This window comes from Stegodyphus dumicola, chromosome 4 (genome assembly GCF_044657685.1).
Source record: "Stegodyphus dumicola isolate Sdum_Otavi_A_Nest chromosome 4, ASM4465768v1".
Lineage (NCBI taxonomy): Eukaryota > Metazoa > Arthropoda > Arachnida > Araneae > Eresidae > Stegodyphus > Stegodyphus dumicola.
In genome coordinates, this window is record NC_140771.1 from 112305222 (window position 1) to 112327950 (window position 22729).

The window sequence follows — 22729 nt, forward strand, 5'->3', positions numbered from 1 at the left end:
TTACTTACTTAACTAAGGTTCATATATATATATAGAGAGAGAGAGAGAGAAATAATCTTTGAACAATGAAATTGTTTGTAGGTATTGATTTGTTATTTCTTTTACTTTATGTAACTTTGGAAAACTACTTTTTAAGTAAAAAAACGACAGAAAAACTTGAGAAATTTAAGTTTCTAGTTTAAAATTTGGAATAGAATACTTTACAGCCTGTTTATACGGGAATGCAGAGGAATGTAGCATAAAGTTGTAGAGATATTAGGTAATTTTTAGGAAGCAGGCAAGATGAAAAATTAGCAACACCGTTGCCGGGAATCGAATCGCGGGCTTCTTAGTTATGCCCTGTGCGTGCAGACAACTACACGACGAAGGCTTGCTAAGAAGGAGGCAGAAATACCTTATATACTCTCCCTTTTAAAGGGCGAAAAGGTTTTTAGCGGACCCAATTGCCAAATCCTGGGTGAGGAGAGTCATCATTCAATACCCTTTTAGTTCGGGCGCCACTGTAGATACATTAGGTATTTTTGGAAACAGGAAAGATGAAAAATTAGCCACGCCTTCGCCGGGAATCGAACCGCGGACCTCTCAATTACGCGCTGAGCGTCCAGACCACTATACCAAGAAGACTCGGTAAGAATGCGGGAAAATATCTTATACAGTATTTATACACATAAAAATAATAGAAAATTTACAACAGAATTAAAAATACTCCTGTCACGGTTTCAAATCTGATATTCGAGAAATATTAGTTAAAATTAGAAATTTAAGTTCCCTAAAATTCTTAACAGTTATTCATGAAATTCATACTGCGATGAATTAACTGTCCTAGTGTACTGCGCTATATATCCACACATCGAAATTAGACTTAAGTTCCTCATTTAATTAGAAATTATAATTAGAGTGAAGTGAAATATGCCTTAAAGTTGGATTATTTAAATAATTGTATGTGCTTCAGATTCGCTTGTTCAATATTTCAAAGTTTAAAGCATTGAAATTCGTCTAATTCTCGAAGCATTTAGAACTGATTTCTTATACCTAGCTAAAACCATTTAAAACTAAATAATCAAAACATATTGTTTTTAAAAAGTTTTGAAATTATTAGATTTCCAGAATATATTAACAAAAAATCATTGATTGTACAAAATGTCACAAATAACATTGATATGCAGTAAATTCATCTGAATGTGATCGCGTTTCTGGAAGATATGCTTAATAACCAAATGTTAATAATTAATTATTCAGAAATAAATTCCAGTTACAAATGTTGATGCTGGCAAATCCAATATAAATTTGCTTATTATAAAACATCATCTTTCTAATTTAATTTTAGTACCGAAAGGGAAAATAATTGTATTACAACTGTTCAAAATCTGGACAGATCCTTTTAGAGTTATTTCTATTATACGTTGCTTTATTTAAATCAATCATATTAAAACTATTAAAGCTCACGTGATTTAAATCTCCGCAAGCACTCGAAAGCATAGTACAAACTTTTTATTAACATTTCACAATCAATGAGACGATGAATTAAAGAGCCAAAAGCCATTAGATGAAGAAATATCAGTCATTTGAACAGTTCACAGAGTAAATATTTGATACGATCGTGTTAAAACGACACGTTTCTGGGTGCAGAGACATTCCTGTCACCCGAGATAGTGTTCTTTTCATCGATATAATTTATCGATACCGTTTGAAAAGGGTAAAAAACCAAAAAAGCATACCAAAAGTAATGGAAAAACGAAGGAAAATTGAACTCCATTTAAAATCGGATATCACCAAAGAGAGTTTGACATCACTCTGAAGTAGCATGGGCGAACTGTATAGTGGACATACCCTCTTTTTGCACTTTATTTTCACTATTTCATTCTCGCATTCTTTTTTTTTTTCGTTCGAAGATCTTGCACCGTCTTTTCAATCCTAGTATGAGGCATTGTCAACAAAAGATTCAACAGAGCCAGTCCGAGAAAAACTTCTTGCTTCAAATTGATCGTCGTTCCGTTTCTCAGTTGGAAACTATGTTTTTTCAAGTCCTAGCCACTCTGCAAATATTCTTCGATTTCCGAAGCAGAGGAACGGCCTAAGCTTTCAAAATGGAAGGGTTAGAAAAAGGTATTTGTTCTATTGAAAGAGGTATATGGTCCTAGAAGATAGGAAATTTATATACCATTCCATGGACAGAATAACAAAAGAATATCGTCCCTGCATTTGCACTTCCTTAGTCAAGTTTTATTGCGAAGTAGATATTTCCTAGAGATGGTGGCTTATTTGCTTTGTTATTTTAACGTATGTAATAAGAATGACTTTATTTGAAGAATATTTTCTGTTTAGAGATCTAATCTTTAGTTTCACACTTATTTCCTTCACAGTTTTTTAATCTAAAGTAAGTTGGTGAATAGTAAACTTCATATAATTCCTTGCAGATGGCTGAAGCATATCCGTATTCCGTGTTGATAATGTGGTACGTGGAAGATAAAACAATCGGCCAAAAACCAGATTTGGTGTAAAAGTGAGGTTAACATGTTTATGTTTATATCTGAAAAGTAGTTCTGTTTATTCAGTAGGAGCTGTATTTGTTTACAGATGTTTCGACAGCATTAAGCGATAAGGAAATTACTCGTATTTTTTTAAATAGAAGTGGAATTTAATTAAATTAATATTAACAGTTACTTTCACAGCATTTTAATTATAAGAAGGCAAAAAAAAAAAAAAAAAAAAAAATTGTGAACAGCTCACAATGTCTTTTAGCGCAATAGTGTACTTAGAAACTATTTACAACGTTTCGGAAAATTATTTGACCGATGCTGAACCCTTAACTTTAAAATTCGGATTGAATCACACGCTGAAAGATATTCCAAATTAAAATTTAAAATTGGGCCAAAACCAAACTTAATACATGATTTCATGGATTCCTCCCTCCCTCCCGGAGTAATTAAAATGGGGAAATCATCTGCCGAAAATTTTTTGTTTCTGAAGAAGAGGGATCTGCGTCTGACTGCTCTCAAAACCTTTAGAGTTACTCAAAATTTAAGCGAAAAAAATTGGACTATGTTTATGTTTAATTTTAAGTGTTGATTGAAACTGAAACTAATCAGTTTGGTGACTTAATCCTTTACTTGCCGACATTTCTCTGTCATTGTTAATTTTCAAAACATGCATTAAGATTATTTCACTGCCTTACTTCATTTTAGTATTCTTCAATATTTTGATCATATTAATTGATTACCATATTAGAGACATTAGGTTATTTGGAAAGCAAGAGAGATGTGAAAAATTAGCAACGCCTTAGCCGGAAATCGAACCACGGACCTCTGCAATACCCGCCCACCACACCACGAAGGGACGCTAGAAAGGCGGGAGAAATAACTTATATACTCCCTCTTTTAAAGGGCGCCTGGGACTTTTAGGGGACCCAATCGCCAAATCCTGGGTGTGGAGAATCATCATTCACCACCATTTTAGTTCGGGCGCCACTGTAGAGACATTGGGTATTTTGGAAGCAGAAGTCTTAAAAAATGAGCAACGCCTTCGCCGGGAATAGAACCATGAACCTCTGGAATACGCGTTGAGCATGCAGACCACTACACTACGAAGGCGGGCGAAATACCTTACACAATAAGCGAAGTACATTCCATGTTTTCTAATATAGATGAGCGGGACTTCGACAGTTCAATAATATAACCGAATGATAACATTAACCGCGGTTACACTATGCGGCTTTTACTACAGTTTGAATATGGACCATCAACAAGGATATCTGAAATCAAAGCTAATTGTTCTCCTTAAAACGCTATAATAAATCTCTTCTCTACCACGTATACTTGTGTTTAAAAGGTTATTTAAAGTTTTTGATGTTCTCTTTGTGTGATTATCTTTCGAAAGAATGCTCATACATTTGTAATCTAAATGGTAGAAAATCAGAGAAATATCATCCGAAAAGGAATGAGAAAATATCCTCCGGAAAGGAATAAGAACAAAATCCGTCAGAAAACATAGTTTAGAAGAATTAAGTAATTATTGGGGAATTCTTCCAAATTGTCTTTCTTTTTTAACAGTATTTTAGTGACAAATTGCCGTGTCTCTTAGATTAAAATAGCGGAAGCATTTTCGAAGGCTTACGTCACTCAGCCAATGACAAAGGGTTAGGAAACTTGGCAGCAGACGTAGGAAAAGTTACAGTCATGAAGTCTAAACTAAATTCGCGTACAAACAAAAGTAAATTCAAGAATTTGAGATTTTTAATTAGTAAAAATGCTGTGCATCCGAGAAAACTTTCTTTTAACTGATGATTTAAATATTTTGAGAATATTTGCTCTAACATGCAAAAGATTGAAACAATAGAATAAATCCCTTCCGTTCATGAACTACTAATGCAATCTAAAAGATATTTTAAAGAAAATTTCAATAAAACTACTTTTATTTCGTAATCAGTACGAACGAGTAATTATAATGAAAATAACCTAAAGTATAATTTAATATAATCAGTTCACTAACACATATGATAATTTTAACATAAGAAATAATTTCTGATCAACGCATCAATGCTAATGAAAAATCGATCCCATTTAAATTGCTGCTTATCTAATTCCTTTTTCATTACTAAAAAGTTACAGAAGTATAGTTTTTCATATTACTTAAAAAATTGCAAAAATAAATAACGGAGGAATCTTAGAAAAGTTAAAAAGTTGAGAAAATAACTATCTGAAAAAATTGTTTTTCATTGCATAAGATGAAACTAGTACATCTAAAAAAGCACCCTTTTGAAATAAAAGAAATGATACAATATTGTATTCACGAAGCGGAAGATTCACCTCTTTTAAACTCCTGCAATACCTTTAAAGAGTACGTATATTTACTCTCGTTGAAAATTAAAATAATTATTTGAAGGTTTTTTGAAACTATGTGCCCTGACAATTTCCATTTGCACGATCGCCCTAAATCTGCCTCTGGAATAAAATGGTATCTCGAGTGCCTCAACAAAAGTGCCGGATTGAATGCTCCTAATAAAATACTTTATTTTTAGAAAAATGAAAGTAGTATTAAATGCTTAAAACGTGTTACAATTTAATTATATCAAATTTGATTTGGCCTAGACAAAAGACAGCATTTTGTCAGCGTTAGATCTGTAGTTAACATATAGCGTTGAGCAAAGGTACAGCAAATTTTGATTGAGGAAATTCACTATAAGAATGCGAGTTTCTGTTAGGAAAACATAAAGAAAGGGCGACTATAAATGCGAGTTTCTGTTAGGAAAACGTAAAGAATAGCGCGACTGTTTAGGGCGACTATAAAAGACTTTTAGCCTTTTAACTGTCATGCCCGAGATATTTTTTTTTTTGAGTGCATCGTATTGTCATACCCGAATATATATCGGGAGATGTTTATTTCGGCTACATTTGGTTTTTCCAATAAAAAAATTTGACAAATTGTGTACCCAAATCATCAAAATAACTTGACAGTTAAAGGGTTAGGAGGCTACGTGGAATCTTTGGAAGTCAAGGTGCACCTAAAGAAACAGCAGTCTGACACACTGATAACGAAATTTGAGGACCTAGGTTCAATAGAAAATATTAAATCACAACGCTCTTGATCCTGGCGGTCTGTTGAAAACATCGCTATTTTTAATGACAGCATTATTTCAAGTCAGGAAAAATTCGAACTTTCAGTCTTAGGAAAACTAAAAATAAAAGAGAAACTTAACGTGTTATTAACCACTTTAGTGGGTATATATGTGAAAAAGTGATTATGCATTTCTTCCAAAGAATGTGGTGCTGGAAAGTAGTTGGTAGAAGACATATGCAGATGTTGTTTTTCATTCTGAAATCGAAACATTTGTTTGTTGTAGATATAGTGAAGTATTTTTAATTTTCTAATAATAAAGTACTTTACTAGGCATACTATGTTAAGCGCTTTTGTTGGGACACCCTATATTATCAGTGGCGATTTTAAATTATGAGAAAGCGAAGTAGACTGCTTGGAATACGCATTCCGTCACTCATGAATCTGCTTTCAAATTTTTACAACTGGGTACGTGAATGTACAAATACAAACCGTGATTTAAAATTTATGTAAAAAGATTACATTTGTCATAAGTAATTTAAATTAAAAATATTAAGTGTTCGTCTTAGGATAATTATATATGTGATATGAATCTGTAAGATGATTTAAAATAAATTAACTCTTATTTTATTTTTCTCTAACTATCTGTGATTTTAATTTTTCTCTCTCTATTTGTGATTCAGCCTAAGATAAAAGCATTTATAAAACTCACTAGTTATATCTGAGTAACCGACAGGCCTTTCTTGCTAGCAGGATTTTCACAATAAATTATTTTAAAATGCATTTACCTGGCGCCGTTTTAACTGGTTAATGTTCAACTGTTAGGAGTAGTTAAAACGTTCAGAAACGTAAATTGTTCAACATCTTTCATTAAAAAAATGCGCAAAATATTAATCGGATGAAGTCAAAATTTAATAAACGTTTCTCTTCCAGAAACACCGGAATTTTTATATATGGATGACATATGACGTTTTTGATAAAGCGATGGCCAAATTACGTCTGCTTTTGAAAAATATGCGTCAGTAATTCAGCAATCAAAGCTAAAATGAAAAGGCAACTTAAAAATGGAACCGGTTAATTAAATTCAATGTAAAACTTTTAAGGCTTTAGAATTTAAAAGTCTCCTATAAGAATTATAAATGTTACAAAAGCAATCTTCACTTGAGCATCAGCATAAAAATAAATATTACAATAGAAATAAATAGTGCAATATTTATTGTTGTTATTGATTGCATTTTAACAAAGTTTGCAAGTTTTGTTAGTTTTAGAGCGCGTATTGTAAGAATTTGTGCATGAAAACTTAAATATTAACATCGCAATCTGCGAAAGCTTTCCGCATTGGTCAAATCGCGTTGCGTGTGTAAAATAATGGAAGGAGTGGCCAGAGTGAATATAAACGAAGTTTAAGTAGGAGAGATGTTTCTATTAGGCGCTGGAAATCTGACACATAGGAAGAAGAAAAGATAAAAAAAACTTCTTTAGAATTCATCTTAACTTACACGGATGTCACTATTTTTGATTAAATAGTTAAATCTTTTGTTGAACACTGAGCGTAAACAAAAGTGGATACTGGATTCACACTGAATTTGAATACATGTTGGAAACTAGTTAGAAGAATTTAATTAAGCTAAATAATAAATGTAACTTTGCTGAAGCCGTATAAATTAAGAAATTCTTGTGCTTGATGGGAAGAAAGGGAGGGGTAAGAAGATTAAATAAGAGGCAAATAAGTTGTATTCGTGTTGTATTCAACTGGCTCATCGTTAGCTTTCACAGATCACAGGAAACCTGTACATTTGAAAAATCACATATTTTGTTTTATTATGCTATTTTGGGAAAGCAAAGGAAAGTGAGAAAATTTGTCATTTCTATTTGATGTATTATCTGAAATTTCGCATTTGATATGCAAAAGACTCAATACAAACTATCTGAAGAAGAAAAAACTATCTTCCGGTTTCAAGATACTGTGTTATACATATACAGACATACATCTTCATTGCGCTGACAAATGAATCCCTGACTTAAATGCCTTCTATCCTGAATCGTATTTGATCTTCCTTACTGATTAATAGCAATTGATCATTAAGGAGCGAGCAATATTTCGCTCATTATCTTTCTTCAGTTCCCTATTACTTCTGCGAAGCATAATAACTCTAGTTGCATAACACATATTCTAGCAAACAACTGGTCTGTGAATATAGGAGATAAAACCTTCAATTATGACTGAGTCTGAATATTTTAATTTACATATGTTTCTTAAAAAAGCACAATGAATACGCATTAAATTTTCATAAGATTTTATTTTTAAGCAGATTTCATGGTTAAAGACCATCGTACTCGTAATTGAGTTTCATAAATTTTATCAGTTAAATTTCTGCTTTAGGAACTCCCATCTTTGCTTGAAATAAATAGAGTTAGAAATTTAGCTAGAGATTTCAAGAATTTGTTCGAGTGTTCCCAATTTAACGTGTAAAATTACCTTTCAATTTGAACACTGCTATTGAGAAGCTTAAATGCTACTTATTATTGTTATTTATTTAATTAAATAATGCATCTGTACAGGTTAATGAACTGAACTGCGCAATAGACAAATTATTTTCGACATAGGTATAAAGATTACCGGTGTATTAACTCAGAACGATGGAAATAAATATGCTTAAAAGTACTTAAGTTTAGATTTGAATTCTAGCTCGAAGCCTATTTATTTGTTCATTAATAGTTAAACTATTTTAGAGTTAAGATGCTAGTCAAAATGTAACTTCTAAGGTTTTTACGTTAATTAACCAGTTATTAAGATTTTGATTTTACTATAACTTCTTCTTTTCGTATTTTTCACTAGAATGAAATTTAGATTTAAAAGTATTTAAGCTGAAAATTTTGAGTCTTAGAGAGAGGGAGAGTTTCTGCCACTCACGTTTATTGTTAGTTTCTTTGAAAGCTCTTTATACCCCGGCTTTGGCATTTTCTAGCCAGGCATTTCTTACGCGCTGGTAGAATAATTGAGCCAGCTATGTTATGAGCTTATGTTATTGAATGTGTAGTCTTGGACGCTTACCCAAGTTTGAATTTTGTGGTCTATTATTGCTTAATTTATTGCTTAATTTGCTTAATTTTTATTGGTCTATTATTGCTTAATTTAACTACAACTGGTGGTTTCTGCCTATAGCACAATTTGTGTCCTTCTATATCTATTAGATTGAAATAAAAGGCCATTTAAAATCTTTTCCTGCACTTTTTAATATTTAAGACTCAGCCATAACTCGATGACCTTGTCTAGCAGAGTATGCGGGATTTAACTTAAATTCCAGACAAACTGAAACCTCATAAACTATCAAAACACAGGACAAAAAATCCGTTGCGAAAAGCGATTGGAAAAAAAAGACGGGACATTAACCGAAGTCTTAGATTATTTCATGAAATTAAGGGACATAGTAATTTCTTGGAATGCTTCGTTCTTGTTTTGATCGAAAGTGCTTCCGAGAAATAAGCACGTCTAATACCATCCTTCTGCTGCGAGGATTTAAAAATGAATAAATTTATGGAATGATAATTCCTGGAAAAGAAGCTGTCAGAAAACTTCAATTATGCAGAGACGAAAATTATAAAGGTTTATTTGAAAGGTTATTTTGAGGCAAAAAAGGTAAATCTCATAAATGAAAAGGTAGAAAAATAAACCAAATTGCAAAATGTTTCGCATGAATCAAGCAGAAATACATGTGATTCATCATTCTGGTTAAGATGAATTTATGATGAATGAGCGCTCTTCTTTTGTTAGGATTTGTTATTAATGAACTGCGGCTAAGTTACTTGCTACTTCAAATAAAAGGTTCTGTCCCAAAAGGGATATATTTAAAATATTTTACTTATTTTATTGACTCTTTTTTCAATTTCAAATGTTTCCTTTGTTTTTTATTCATATATCGACACTAGCATGAACTTTATGTCATTTTCTTCTGTAAAATTCTTCCCTAAATTTAAAATGGTACATGTTTGCAGCTCAATGCTGCCATCAGAGTTTACTAAGTATTGGATTCAAGTATCAGTTTATTCATGACAAGATCTGCTAAACTGTTATTAAAATTTGTTAAAGATCACCTGCTAAAAATTTTCCTTTATGTTTGATTTCGAAATCTGGGTACATTAACTAAAACTACTGTACAAGGTCAAGTCATTTCGATGTTTCTTAATAGCTTCTCATCGCCGCTACCTTCGTAGAAGTTAGAGCAATGGATAAATAGATACCTGAAACTTTAAATAATATAACTTGTTAATATGACGCACTTTTGAAATTTCTTTTTATAATAAATCCTTCTTAATAATAAGATTGTTAGAAAGAAAACTAATACTACTTTCTAATAAGAAGGTCATCCTTTCATAATATAATTCTTACCATTATTAAGAGAGACTGTGTGACTGTAAATTTGCTTTGGAATAATGTAACTCAAAGAAAGCGTTAGAGGTTTTCTTTCCAACAGTCTCATTTAACTTTGTTGGCCTTCAAAGAAACATAAATTTAACCTTATCTCTTCCAGAAAATCACAAATTCACTGAACGTTTACAGATTACTTCAGTTTAGTTTGAAATGAAAGTAATGAAACAAAAGTTTTGTTCAGATACCCATTATCTCAATATCTCTATATGATAATGTAATATTAGGTAAGAGGACTTTTACTGCATTAAATCAAATCACACTTTCTGCAGGAAATAAATATAGTAAGTTGATTAATTACGAAACAAAGGGAATATATTTTTATTTACCAAGGGACTAAGAAGATGGAATGAGAGCTTATACGAATGCTGTTTGCGTAAGAGTCTGAGCTTACATAGCGAGCATCAACAGTTTAGAAATATGTTCTCTTCGAGATATAGCAAGTGGATTACAGTCAAATGGAACAGAAACGAATGGAATTAATGAAGTGTATGATGTTAGGATATAAGGAGTTGTAGTAATGACACATTTGTTGCGATAGAGAGAACAAAAAACAGTTAGAGTGCAGCTTTAATTATCGGAATCTCGATTATTCGAAGGATAGATTATCAGAAATTAACAAACGTTGTATGGTTAAATGTTAATGAAAATTGAAATTAGATTTAGGCGTACTTTAACGAATTAATGTATTTCTTCAGTGGATGTTCTATGTGATACTGTTAGTACATTTGTACGACATGGAATATCGAAATATAAAATCAAGTATATATGAGTTGATTCCTGTTGAATGACACCATAGAGTTACATGTCTTTCTCTTCCGAAACTTAAAAGTCTCTTCAATAACACCTTAACTAAAATATAATGCATGCTAACTTTCCCAAACCAAGATTTAACCAAGTTTTCTGTGCTACAATTTTTTTTTTCTTCTCGACCAAGGTAAATTAAAATGATGGCTTCGAAGTCCTGCTCCAAAGCAAGATTTCTACCACTTCTATGGCGATGAATCAAAGCAAGATTTCTACTAAGCGATGTCACTGAGATAAACTTCCTGTAAATATCTCGAGAGTCAGAAAAGAGTTAAACTTTGAAAAAGTATCTTCTCTATCTACTGACCTTGGATTTAAACAACTGAATCTTGCATGTATTCTTCTGTCGCTCTTTCTGAGAGGAAATGTAAAAATAGCGATTATTTTAAATGCAAAAATAGATATTCCGAAACCTTGTGGTTTTAATTATAGTTTAAAACAATAGTGCTATGGTTTTCGGTAGTAACATACAAGTATCAGAAATGTGGGCTTTGCAAATGCTCTTGAACATTTAATTAATTGTTATATAGAGAGAAATAATGCTAAACATATTTTTCTTAGATAATGCTTCCTTCACCTTTAGAAAAAGAAAACTTTTTCAATAAACCATTGTTTTATTTAAAAATACTTTTGAAATCACTTGAATGAGCAGCATTTTTATTAATAATGTGTAACTCCATTATCACTGAAATGATCAATGATCTTCACTGAAATGTTTAAAAATTATGATTAGATCAATCATCATTAAAAATTAATTACTTAACATTTAAGCGTTTTTGCGTTTTTTAATTAAAGCGTTTTTAAAGTACCTCTAAGAAATATTTCGTTCCATAATAATACATGACTGTTCTCGAATTTCGAGATGGAAAACTTGCAGGCGACAGCCATTGAAAAAAAAAAACATGTCTGTACGTTAATCCTACGCTAATGGCTACTAAACATGAGATAGAGATTATTCATTATATTTTTTCAGGCTTAGCAGCTAAAAAAAGAAGTAACTATTCGATAAGATTCATAAAAGTTAAAAGAAACCTAAATAACGAACTGAGATTTTTTTAAACATTTGTTTGTAATTATCCCAAACATTTTATAATTATTTTCATTTCCTTTGAAAGCTAAAGCATGGTTAAAGTTCAAGACATGATGAAATGCTTCTTTGAATGAATAATTCCATTTTAGTTCGAATAACACATGAAAATTAAGCAAATAACAAAAAGGAAAGAATGTTATTCGCATCGCCTGTAAAGTTAACGGTGTGGATCACTTCATTTAATTAAATTTACTGCTGACATTCATGGAGAAACATTCCTTAAGCAAAATATTTTAAAATAAAATTCCTTTGTCGTAAATGTAAATTTTTATCCACTCGTGCGAAAAACCAAGGATTTCATGGAATTTATAGCTAATCAGGAGAACAAAAAATAGCTTTGTTATTTATATAAAACAGCGAGCTTATTTTAAGATCTATCAGTGTAAGTAAAAAACATGATTTTCTTTTAGTTTTACATTTACCATGCTTGGATAATTTTAATATGTAAGAATACTTCGCATATCAAACGTTCACGGGTACTTTGTTAAGTTATTTAACTTTCAAGTAAGCATGATATTTCTAATTAGAAAAAAAAAGAACTTTATTATTCAAAGATTTGAAACAACTTCTTTTGAAATAAATGAAACAAATCAAAATCACCATTATCTCTATATTCTTCAGATTATTTGCGCACATTTTGCTGTCCATTCTTTCTCCCGTTCGATATTTTGTATCTATTTTTAAGCAATGTTTCCTTTGCTTTACAATAATCGATGTTCAAAAATCTCTTCCTTTAAAAGTTAAATTAATTTCAAGCTGGAAATTTAATTTTATTCCTGCAAATACTTTTGAGATTTGAGAATTTTACGGAGACGTATTGATATTTATTTATAATTTAGTTCAAATTAAATCGCTGAAAATTTTGAAATCGAGTGAGTCAGATACTAATGACTGTGTAGAGTTACTAGGTTTTTCTTACGCTGAAGAGGTGAAAATTGTACAACAACCTCGCCGAGACCTGAACCAGGACCTCTCGAATATGCGCCGAGTGTGCTACCGTTGCACCACGAAAGAATGCTGGAAGGAGGGAGAAAATACTCACCTCTCGCTCTCTCTCTTTTTTGCACAGTTTGCAGCATGTCTAGTCAACCATTTTATACATGCCTCCCAATATGTATGTGACAAAATTTCCTTACCGTCCAATGGTTCAACAGTAACTTAATTTACCGAAACAAGGAAGTAATTCTGAGAGCGGAGGTTTAGTAAAAAATAGTTAAATTCATCTATTTATTTAATCACTTCTAACTTCGATCAAAGGATTCATTAATGATTTAAAATTTTAATTCACTAATATTAGAAGAATAAAAAGGCTCATGTTAGGTATTTTGTACACTCAATAAATTCTTGTCTTTAAATCTTTTTTTAGTCCAAAGGGGCTTTGTCCCTGAAGGACTATTGTTTTCGTTTTGCGATTTTGCGTCGGACTCATAAACGTCGGTTCACTTTTCAAACTGTTGCCACAAAATGTTAGAGTCCTGCATTACATTTGAAGAAATTAAATAATGAAAAATCTGCATAAATGATTGTCTATTTCTCGCATTGTGATAAAACAATGGTACATAGAGCCATCGAATTTTGAATGACGAAATCCTACTGCGAATATGGGCATCTGAAATCCCAAATTTGGAATTTGTTTTACTATAAATTTTATATTTTGTAAAACTTTAACGAATTTTTGATTTACAAACTCAATGCTTTAAAAGCGAGAAATGGCAACGTTATATAGAAAAAAAATACTTTTATCTCCAGCTCGCGAGACTGTGTATATCGGAAATTCTAAAGATATGCTTAATTTAACATTATTTTGCGATATTGCTCTTGAACTGAATTTTATGGTTTAAGTGCAAAGAACATGATATTTAATAAATAAAGGTAACACTCAAAACGTTAAAAAACGCCCCTTTGGACGTAATTTAAAATCTGACACATTTCAGAATTTTATATATATATATATATATATATATATATATATATTGTGCATAGGAATAAGATCTGAAGTCTGAAGAACATACTTTCTCAAATTAAATTTACCAAAATGTGATGTGTATTAAAATGTTTTTGTTGAAACAACGTGAAATTTGTATTTATATTTTTGTATACTTTTTTCGTGTTTGTAGGTATGTTTTTATTCCAGTAAGCAGGGTCAAATAAAATGACTATGAGATTCTAAAACTATACTATACTCGTAATTTTCCTGTAGGAAGGTATTAAAACGATTGCACAATTCGCTTACTCTTTAGGTATACACCTCTGTTAATGCACCTATTTTAAGGTTGTTAGAATTTCCATATCATTACACAATACATATATTAAAGTTACTCTCGTAAGGTGTTCCCTATCGAATCATAATAAAGTCATTCATTCTTCTTGCTGAAAAGATTTCCATAAATTCCTTCAAAAATGTTTATTCCCAACCTCATATCATTCTGTTTTAACTATCACTGTTTATTCGAAGTATAAATGGCAAGCAGACATTTTGAATTAAGACGTATGGTGTTGGTGTATTTAATTATGGCAAAGCACACTCGGGCTATCTGCTTAAGGGGAGGGATGCCTTCGTGGAGGACTTTCTAAGCGAAACTGGTTCGTATACACGTTACACATGAGGAAAACCACGAAAAACCCATGCAGCCAAACCGTTCGCGGGATTCGAACCTCGGACTGAACTACCAGTGTTCAGCGACTTTACCGCTCGGCCGCTGGTCGGCCATTTTGAATTAAGAAAAAATGGGTCAAGTATAGCAAGTTCGTTTCGACAAAACTGCAATTCCGCTTTTTTTTTAGACTATAACGTTCGACAAGATCCTATATTGCGCGTAGTGACTACACGGCACGTAGAAAAAAATAATTGAGTGTTATATATTTTTCATTTGTATAGATCATATAAAATACATCTGCAAAATATTGTTTATTTATTTATAATTTTTTTTCAAAAAATATCGAAATAATATCCTATTATTTAGGAAACTGTTGAAGGAAATTAATTTTTCTGTGTTTAATTGAATATATGTAAACATATAACATAAAATTATGAAATAATATTTTAAATTTTTCATATACCATATGTTCAATTCATATATCATATTTCATATACCCTATAATCAAATAAAAAAATAATATACCATATATTCAATCGTTAATTTTCACCTTGAAAAAGGCTCTTGCGGAATTCTGCCAACCTTGATGGTAGCTGATAGGAAAATTTCCTTACACAATTGCGAAAATTTATTTGGAAGCAGTTACAGCGTTTTAAGTAATTTATTTGATTTATATTTGCTTATTGCAACCATCCCAGTTCCATAGAGATTTTTAATACAAATCAAATTTTAATCGATTCCATCTATCAATAAACGTGGTTAACTGAAATTCGTTTCTGGAAATTTTGCTTTAGAATTCTTTATTTTTGCCAAGTTTCCGCTAAAAAAGTTTGGTTAAGCTGTACTTTAGTATTATACTTACTCATAGGAGCCGCTAAAAGATAGTAACCTAAATAAACACTTTTCATATTTTCAAGTTATATTAATATTTAAATTATTTCATTATTTAACCTGATAACGATGGATAATAAAAAAATATAACGATACAAATAAGGGATGGAGAATAAAAGACGAATAAAAAAGAAATATATTTTTAATATTTTTAAATGCACCGAACACAAAAAACTGCCTTTGAATATGTCCTTAATATATGGCTATTTTGAAATATAATAAAAGTTTCAACTTCTGTATTTTAATCTAAATATCCTGTAAGGTTTTAATTTAAGTAATCATTTTTAACCTTCTTTTGTTTTTCGATCAAATTCATCCCAAATCAGATGACTGGAAATTATCGCATGTTCAACAAGATGCAAAACCTAACAAATAACACATTTATAAAATAGTGTTTAGGAGTGAAAAACTTTTATAATTAAAGAAATAAATTTAGAAAGAAATAAAGCTTGTGACAATACATTCTGCACCGGTTTTGTTGATCATATAATAAGGTATTTCTCCCGCCTTCTTAACGTGCATTCGTGGTGTGGTGGTCTGCACGCTCAGAGCGTTATTGAGAGGTCCGTCGTTCGATTCCCGGCGAAGGCATTGTTAATTTTTCATCTTTCCTTCTCCAAAAAATACCTAATGTCTCTACAATATGTTAGTAATTAGCATGCTAATACCGAAGTTCTAATTAGTTCTAATTAGTTCTTACAAAGAAGCTAAGGACTGATAAGAGACAACTTGAATTTCATTAATAATGGAAGTAGACTTTCTGAGTGAACAACTTAATAATAAGGTTGATGAGTTGTGAAATTTAATTTTCTAAAGGTATAATGCGTGCTATAACTTAAAAATATTTTGCGTGCCATACACATTTATATATTACAAAATTCCAAAGATTGTAGTTCTAATCTCACTTAAGTATGAATCCTTTTTAATGCAGCAATGGAGTTCAATTTTTGACTTTTTTATTAATCTGAGAAATTGTGCTGAGATCTGAGAAATGCCATATGTGCTATTGCCGTCTTAAGAGCTTTAAAATCATCATAGAATACAGCCTTCTACGTCTTAAAACTGCGAAATCTGTGCAGTTGAATCCTAATACAAGAAAGAGAAAAAGCGAAGTCTTATCTCCATTCATGTTCTTTTGCAAGATATGAACTTTAGAATATAATTTAGCCTTTCAGCAAGAATTCATTAAATTTAATTCTATTAACAGCCATTTGAAACTGACGGAATCATGTAATTCATAAAAGCTAATATATATGTTTTATTCTAAAGACTTTGATAAGATACTTCGAATAAATTTAGAAAAATGAGCCTTTTCACAAAGATAGCACCTTCTATATTAAAGATGTAATGTTTAATGGAATTGTGAATTGTCTCTTGAAATGAGTTCAATATAATGCAATGCAGTATTTTTTTAAATAGTATGTTACGTTATTTGGTTATATATTTACGAACTACGTTAAAACAACACTAGTGATTATTTTAAATATTCGTTTAGCAGAGCAAGTTGCTTAAGTAATTCTTCTTATAGCAATATTTTATATGTAATAACAAACCTCATATTTGACAAAGCAAACACAAAAAGAGCATTTAAAATAGATATCTGATTATGCTGCTATTCAAATAATTTACAACCGATATTTTAATAAAGGTATCGTTGCTTTACCAAGAATGATTCTTTATTGTTAGATGGAATTCCTTTCAGTGAATGTAACTTATAAGAATCTCGCGATATGAGATGTTTTTCCTTTCTTTAAAGCTTAAGCTAACAAATGTGATGCAAATAAATTGGTGCATGTAAAGCAGCTTTTAATCCCGATGATGATACTAAAATTACTCTCAAAATGAACCCAATCGCTGTAGAATATGGAAACTCGAAGATGACAAGTGAGTTAAGAGATGTTTAGCAGCATTTAAACGTACATTTTCCTCTTGCATATCTAATATAATCCTTGCAGCCGCATACTCGTAAAACCCATCAAGGTATGAAAATGTATAATGCATAAAAAGTCTTGTATTTAAAAAGGAATGGTTAAATCAAAGTTTATGGAAGCATTCCGTGCGAGGGAAGTGCTATTACACGAAAATATTCCTGATCATCTATTTAAATAGATGTATTCCTTCTCATATCTATAAAATACATTATTAAGTATTTTATTTTAGCATTATATGAAAAATACAATATGCCAAATGGTAGTATTTGAAAGCTATAGATAAACCTTTTCTCATCAATGACTTTATCGCATTTACAGTTTTCATTAAATTATATATCAAATACTTTAACCCAAATTAAAAGCTTTCAGTTTCTTCTGGTTATTCAGAAAAACATAAAATTGAGTTTTTCTCATAAATAAACGAAACTTTCACACAAAAGGAGTTTAATTATACTTTACTCGTCTTTAAACAAAGTTAGAATATTGTATATGTCTTGATTTTGACCGTTTTCAAAATCTCCATGCTAACGTTTTCCAAATTAAGGCAACCACAAGCAAACATTCCTGCTTAAAAAGTACAAGAAGCTGTCAAAGTTTTTTGTGTTACGTTATAAATCATTGAAGTTAAAATATAAATACACAGAAAAACCGGTATAAGCTTTTGCAGCAAAATGCATTACAGCAGGGTCAGCTCTAAGAACAATTTAGTTCATGCTTATTTTGCAGTATTTTGACAGAAGTTGCATACAGAACATGGTTACAGCTTTGCGTTTCGCGTGATAGAAGAAGAACTTGCAATTCACGAATTGGCTAAGGGGTTTCGAATCATATATGAATTGTTCAAATGTCGGCGTAATTCCAAGATGTCTTTACTGAGACCAATTACTTTAACCACTGCCCCCCCCATATTTTGAGTAAATGAGTACATTCTCTGAATAATCTTACATCCTCTCAGCCTTAATACATTTTAGTAGATTCCTTTAGAGGAGAAGATAAACTTTTGATTAAAAAGTAAATACCCAATTACTGCGAACAAGCAATTACAAACGATATTTGTTTGGAGTGAGTATTTGTTTTAAGATGTGGCTATAGTACATTTAATTGTGGTATTAATCAGTATTTCGTATTCTAGGCTACATTAAATATATGGAAAATTAATTTAAAATCATGTTTTTTCAGGGCAGAAAATTACTGAAACTTAAGTCTGTTATGTTTCCTCTACTTAAACCATAGCCCGAACCAGCATAACAATTTCGGGGAAAAAAAAAACTAAATTATAATTGTTTAAGTTTACAGAAGTGTGAAATGTTTGAATTAATTTCTAACATAGAGGATAATTATTGATATAAATAATATTTTCATGATAAGCATCATAGCCAGTTTCAATAGAAACTTAAATCGTACTAACACCTTGTGTAAAGTTAGTAAACATGTAACAGTAACTTAAACGATGAATTTATTCAAAATCGATAACGATGAATTTATTCAAAATCTTCGCTTTGCATATGAAATTTCATACGTTCAAATTAATATGTTTTTACTGCAATTATTGCACGATGCCAGAATTGAACGGAAATAGTCAGGATTTTCTCGAACCGCCATCGGCCCACCAGCGGCCGAGCGGTAACGTCGCTGAACACTGGTAGTTCGGTCCGAGGTTCGAATCCCGCGAACGGGCTGGCTGCATGGGTGTTTTCGTGGTTTTCCCCATGTGTAACGTGTATACGAGCCAGTTTCCCTTAAGAAGTCCTCCACGAAGGCATCCCTCCCTTAAGGCAGATAGCCCTCGAGTGCTTTGCCGTAATCTAATAAACCAAACCAAACCAAACCTCGAACCGCCATCAAGGTGTTCTCGACCAAATCGAGCGGAACAGCGCAGTTAATGCGGCGTGGTATACGACCAATAGTAAAATTCTGGTATCCCTCCTAAAACTTCTACTTATTCTTGTACCTGCCTTCAGCTAAGTGAGGCACTTTGAACTGTTTTGAACAATTTTAAGAAATGACGTTGCCTGTTTCGCTGCATCAGTATCGGTCGTACAGTTTATATTTAAGAATTTTTTAATATCTTTTATATGATTATGAATACCTCCTACAAATTATACCTTTTTTTCGCGTATAAAAGAGATTAAGCTTTTTATATGTGTATATGAATAGAATCACACATTTAGAGAAAATTTACATATTGCGCTTTTAAATTTTAAATATATTAAATTAATGGCATGTACCTTTTATTGAACTACTGCTAGTAAATTTAACTAGTCATGTGAGAAATATAAAGTATGGAAAAACTAGTACTAAATTTTACAAATTAAAAGTGTATTAAATTAATGAGTGTAGTCAGTTGTGGCAGCGTCTCTTTCGCAGCAATATGTCGTCTTAAGTAAGACCAATTTACTCTTTAAAACTGTTTATACGTTTTACAGTTTACAGTCCGCAAAAAGATAAAAAGCAGAAACTTGAACTTAGATTTTGAGAACTAAGGTAAAGAAACATGAAATGTAATTAACGTTTTTCTGCTCATATTTATTTACTTTTTTCTAGGGAAATTAAAGAGGCAATAACAATTTACTGCAGGTACCTAATTAAAATTTCTGTAGCAGTTTCTAATAGTTCTCACTTGGAAGACATTAAGGATTCCACGTCATGGGTTCTTGAATTACGCACGATATAAAATATCTTTCCCTGAAAGTAATTAAAATAATCACAAGCTATAAAAAACTGTCTTGAACTAGTAATTAAGAGGATCTACTTTCATGATTTATTTTGGATTTTTTATGAAAAGCAAAGCAAACACGAAAAGCATCTTTTCTATTTGCTAGCGTTTCTAAAATACATAGTGTTAGATTTTATTTAATTCTCAACGGGCTTTCTTTGGTGAAAATTTTGCTGGTTTAATTTCGTCTTAATACAATAAGTTTACACTTACACTAAGTTAATTCCTTTCAATTGATATCACTGTAGCTATTTGAATTAAATTCGGTAAGCAGGAATTCAGTTGTATAATGGAAATTTTCTCGTATTGTCGGGATCATTTGTATCCAGAAATTATACTTACAAATAATACTAACTGACAAATCTACAAGGCTAGAATATGCCTTATTAGAAATGACTGCAACTGGGAATGCTTCAGATTTTGGAAAATATGCATATACGTAATGAGAATAATCTTGGCCTTAAGGAGTAAACTTAATACAAAATTCGTGAGCTTTTCATACACAAGTCATAAACACAGCTTTGAATCAAATTTATAGGATGTTTTTAACATTGGTTTTCACATTTAATGAATTATTTAAAAATTATCTTCGCCCTTCCTTGTTAAAACACATCTAAGACACGTAGAAATACCATTACTGTTATATTTTGTTTCAAATTAACGTATTAGTTGTTTTTTATTGCCATTTCTTTTTCCTATATCGATTTATAGAAAATCTCAGATGCCAAAGGTTAGATAAAAAAAAATCATTGATTAGTGTAAAACAAATGGTCACAATCTGACTAAGTGAAATTTGCTTTTCAAAAACATTTCTAAGAGAAATAAGCTCGCATTCATGTTATTTGATAGAAATTCCATGAAGACATATGTATGTACCAATTCAGAAGTCAAACAACAAAAATCAGCGTTATATTTTCAAAATTTAAAAATTGTTATTGTGTCTTAATATGTATGTAGCCAGCATAATTTGAACTGCTAATTTCCAACGGTCATATCCGCTCAACTATTGTAAGGATTTAATCAAATGAATAGGCAAAGTGAATCCATAATACATTGAGTTCATTAAAACTTAATGTGACATAAAGCTTCAAAAAACACCTAGTACTATTTACAGCGCATTCCATCAAGAATAACACGAGCTTAGAGTCAGAAGTATGTTCTGGAGATGTTGGTTAGAGCTTTCTAATTCACACAATGTACTTTTTTACTGTGGAGATTTGTCAAAATCTCTATGGAAATTATGCTTCCAAATTGCTTGTGGCAGATATTAAAGTTTAAAAAAACTAACACAATGGTTTTTGAACGAATTGATGCAGATATACTACAACAGTAAATCAAATTTAAAAATAATTTATTGAACCAATTGCTAACTGTGCTAAGTTTCATGCTCTCGCTTAAAGTTCACAAAATTGGAATTTCTTCTCGACCTATAGTTTCACCTTAGGAAAAGCATTATATCTTTTAGCCAAATATTTACTTTTCATATTTTCTCCTTTACACTCTCTCACAATATTCGAACTGTAAAAAATTCTTTTGATGCCGCCTCTAAACGTAAAAATATTTCTCCCCTGCATTTTCAGTAGGCTTCTTTTGATGTTAAATCACTGGGTTTTAGTACTAGTGTTCCACTTCGAAGCAAACTAAAATGCGTTGAAACTCGGCTTAGAAACTTTAATTTCACACATGCAGAAAATTGAAAAGTTAATTTCTGTTACTACAGAGTCTTTAAGTCAAAACCACTTTGTTTTCCAAAATGAATATTATCATCAAACTGAAGGATTAGCTATAGGTAATCTTCTCACTTCTTTACTTGCTGACATTTGCATGCACTACTTTGAGGTTAAATTACTTGAGAAAATATTTGTTTGTCTCTGGATTTCCCACGTAAACGAAATTTTCGCGCTTTTTGATGATAATAAAGTTTTATCCCAGATTTTATCCATTATAAATTAAACTGATTCAGCCATCCAGTTCACTTTTAAAACTAAATCTGATAATGCCTTTCCCTTCCTTGATATTTTTATAACCTGCGATTAAACAAATTTTAGGATTACTCTTTACTATAAGCCATATAACTACTACATTTACTGATATAGAAATGCAGCTGTTTTTTATGTGAATTTGGAGACGTGAAGAACATAAAAAAACTTTAAAACCTGTATTTTCAAAATATTTATTGTTTCAAAAAAAGCCAAAAAGACACAAAGTTTTGTAAAAAAAGCAATATTTTCCCTATGCATAATATTTTTATTTTCATTTTCAGTAAAGAGACGGTAAATACAGTTATCATCCTAAATTGTTTTATTCAAAAAAGTGCACTTTTAGTTATTTTAACCAGTTCATGCGTCAGCGTCACACTTTTTTTAAATGCTTCGATCACAAGTTTGACAATGGAGAAAGGAACGGAAGCGATGCCTTCCTTTCCTTACGGCTGACGCAGTGTTGTCGAGCTTTGGTAGCCCAATGGAGTGTGGCACTTTTGTTTACATCCAGAACACGTTACGTTGTCAAAGACGTGTTAGTACTTCCACACACGACAATTCCGCGCAAATAGGAAAGCAGAGAACTAAGGAAACGTTTATTGCTAGATGGGTTATAGCAGTAACGGGTAAACGTTGCAGTAAAACTATTTCGATATTTTTTTCTTTTTCATTAGATAACTGTAAGCGGAGAGAGTATTTCGTTTCGCAAAACATTTAGCTAAATCTTACAACA

The 22729-nt window shown here is 31.3% G+C and overlaps 1 protein-coding gene across 5 annotated transcripts in view; it reads right to left on the bottom strand.

The window, feature by feature from the left end:
* LOC118187717 (neural cell adhesion molecule 2-like) overlaps positions 1 to 22729 on the bottom strand; it is a 1091694-nt gene that overhangs the window by 1044599 nt on the left and 24366 nt on the right. The gene's annotated exons all lie outside the window — the stretch shown is intronic.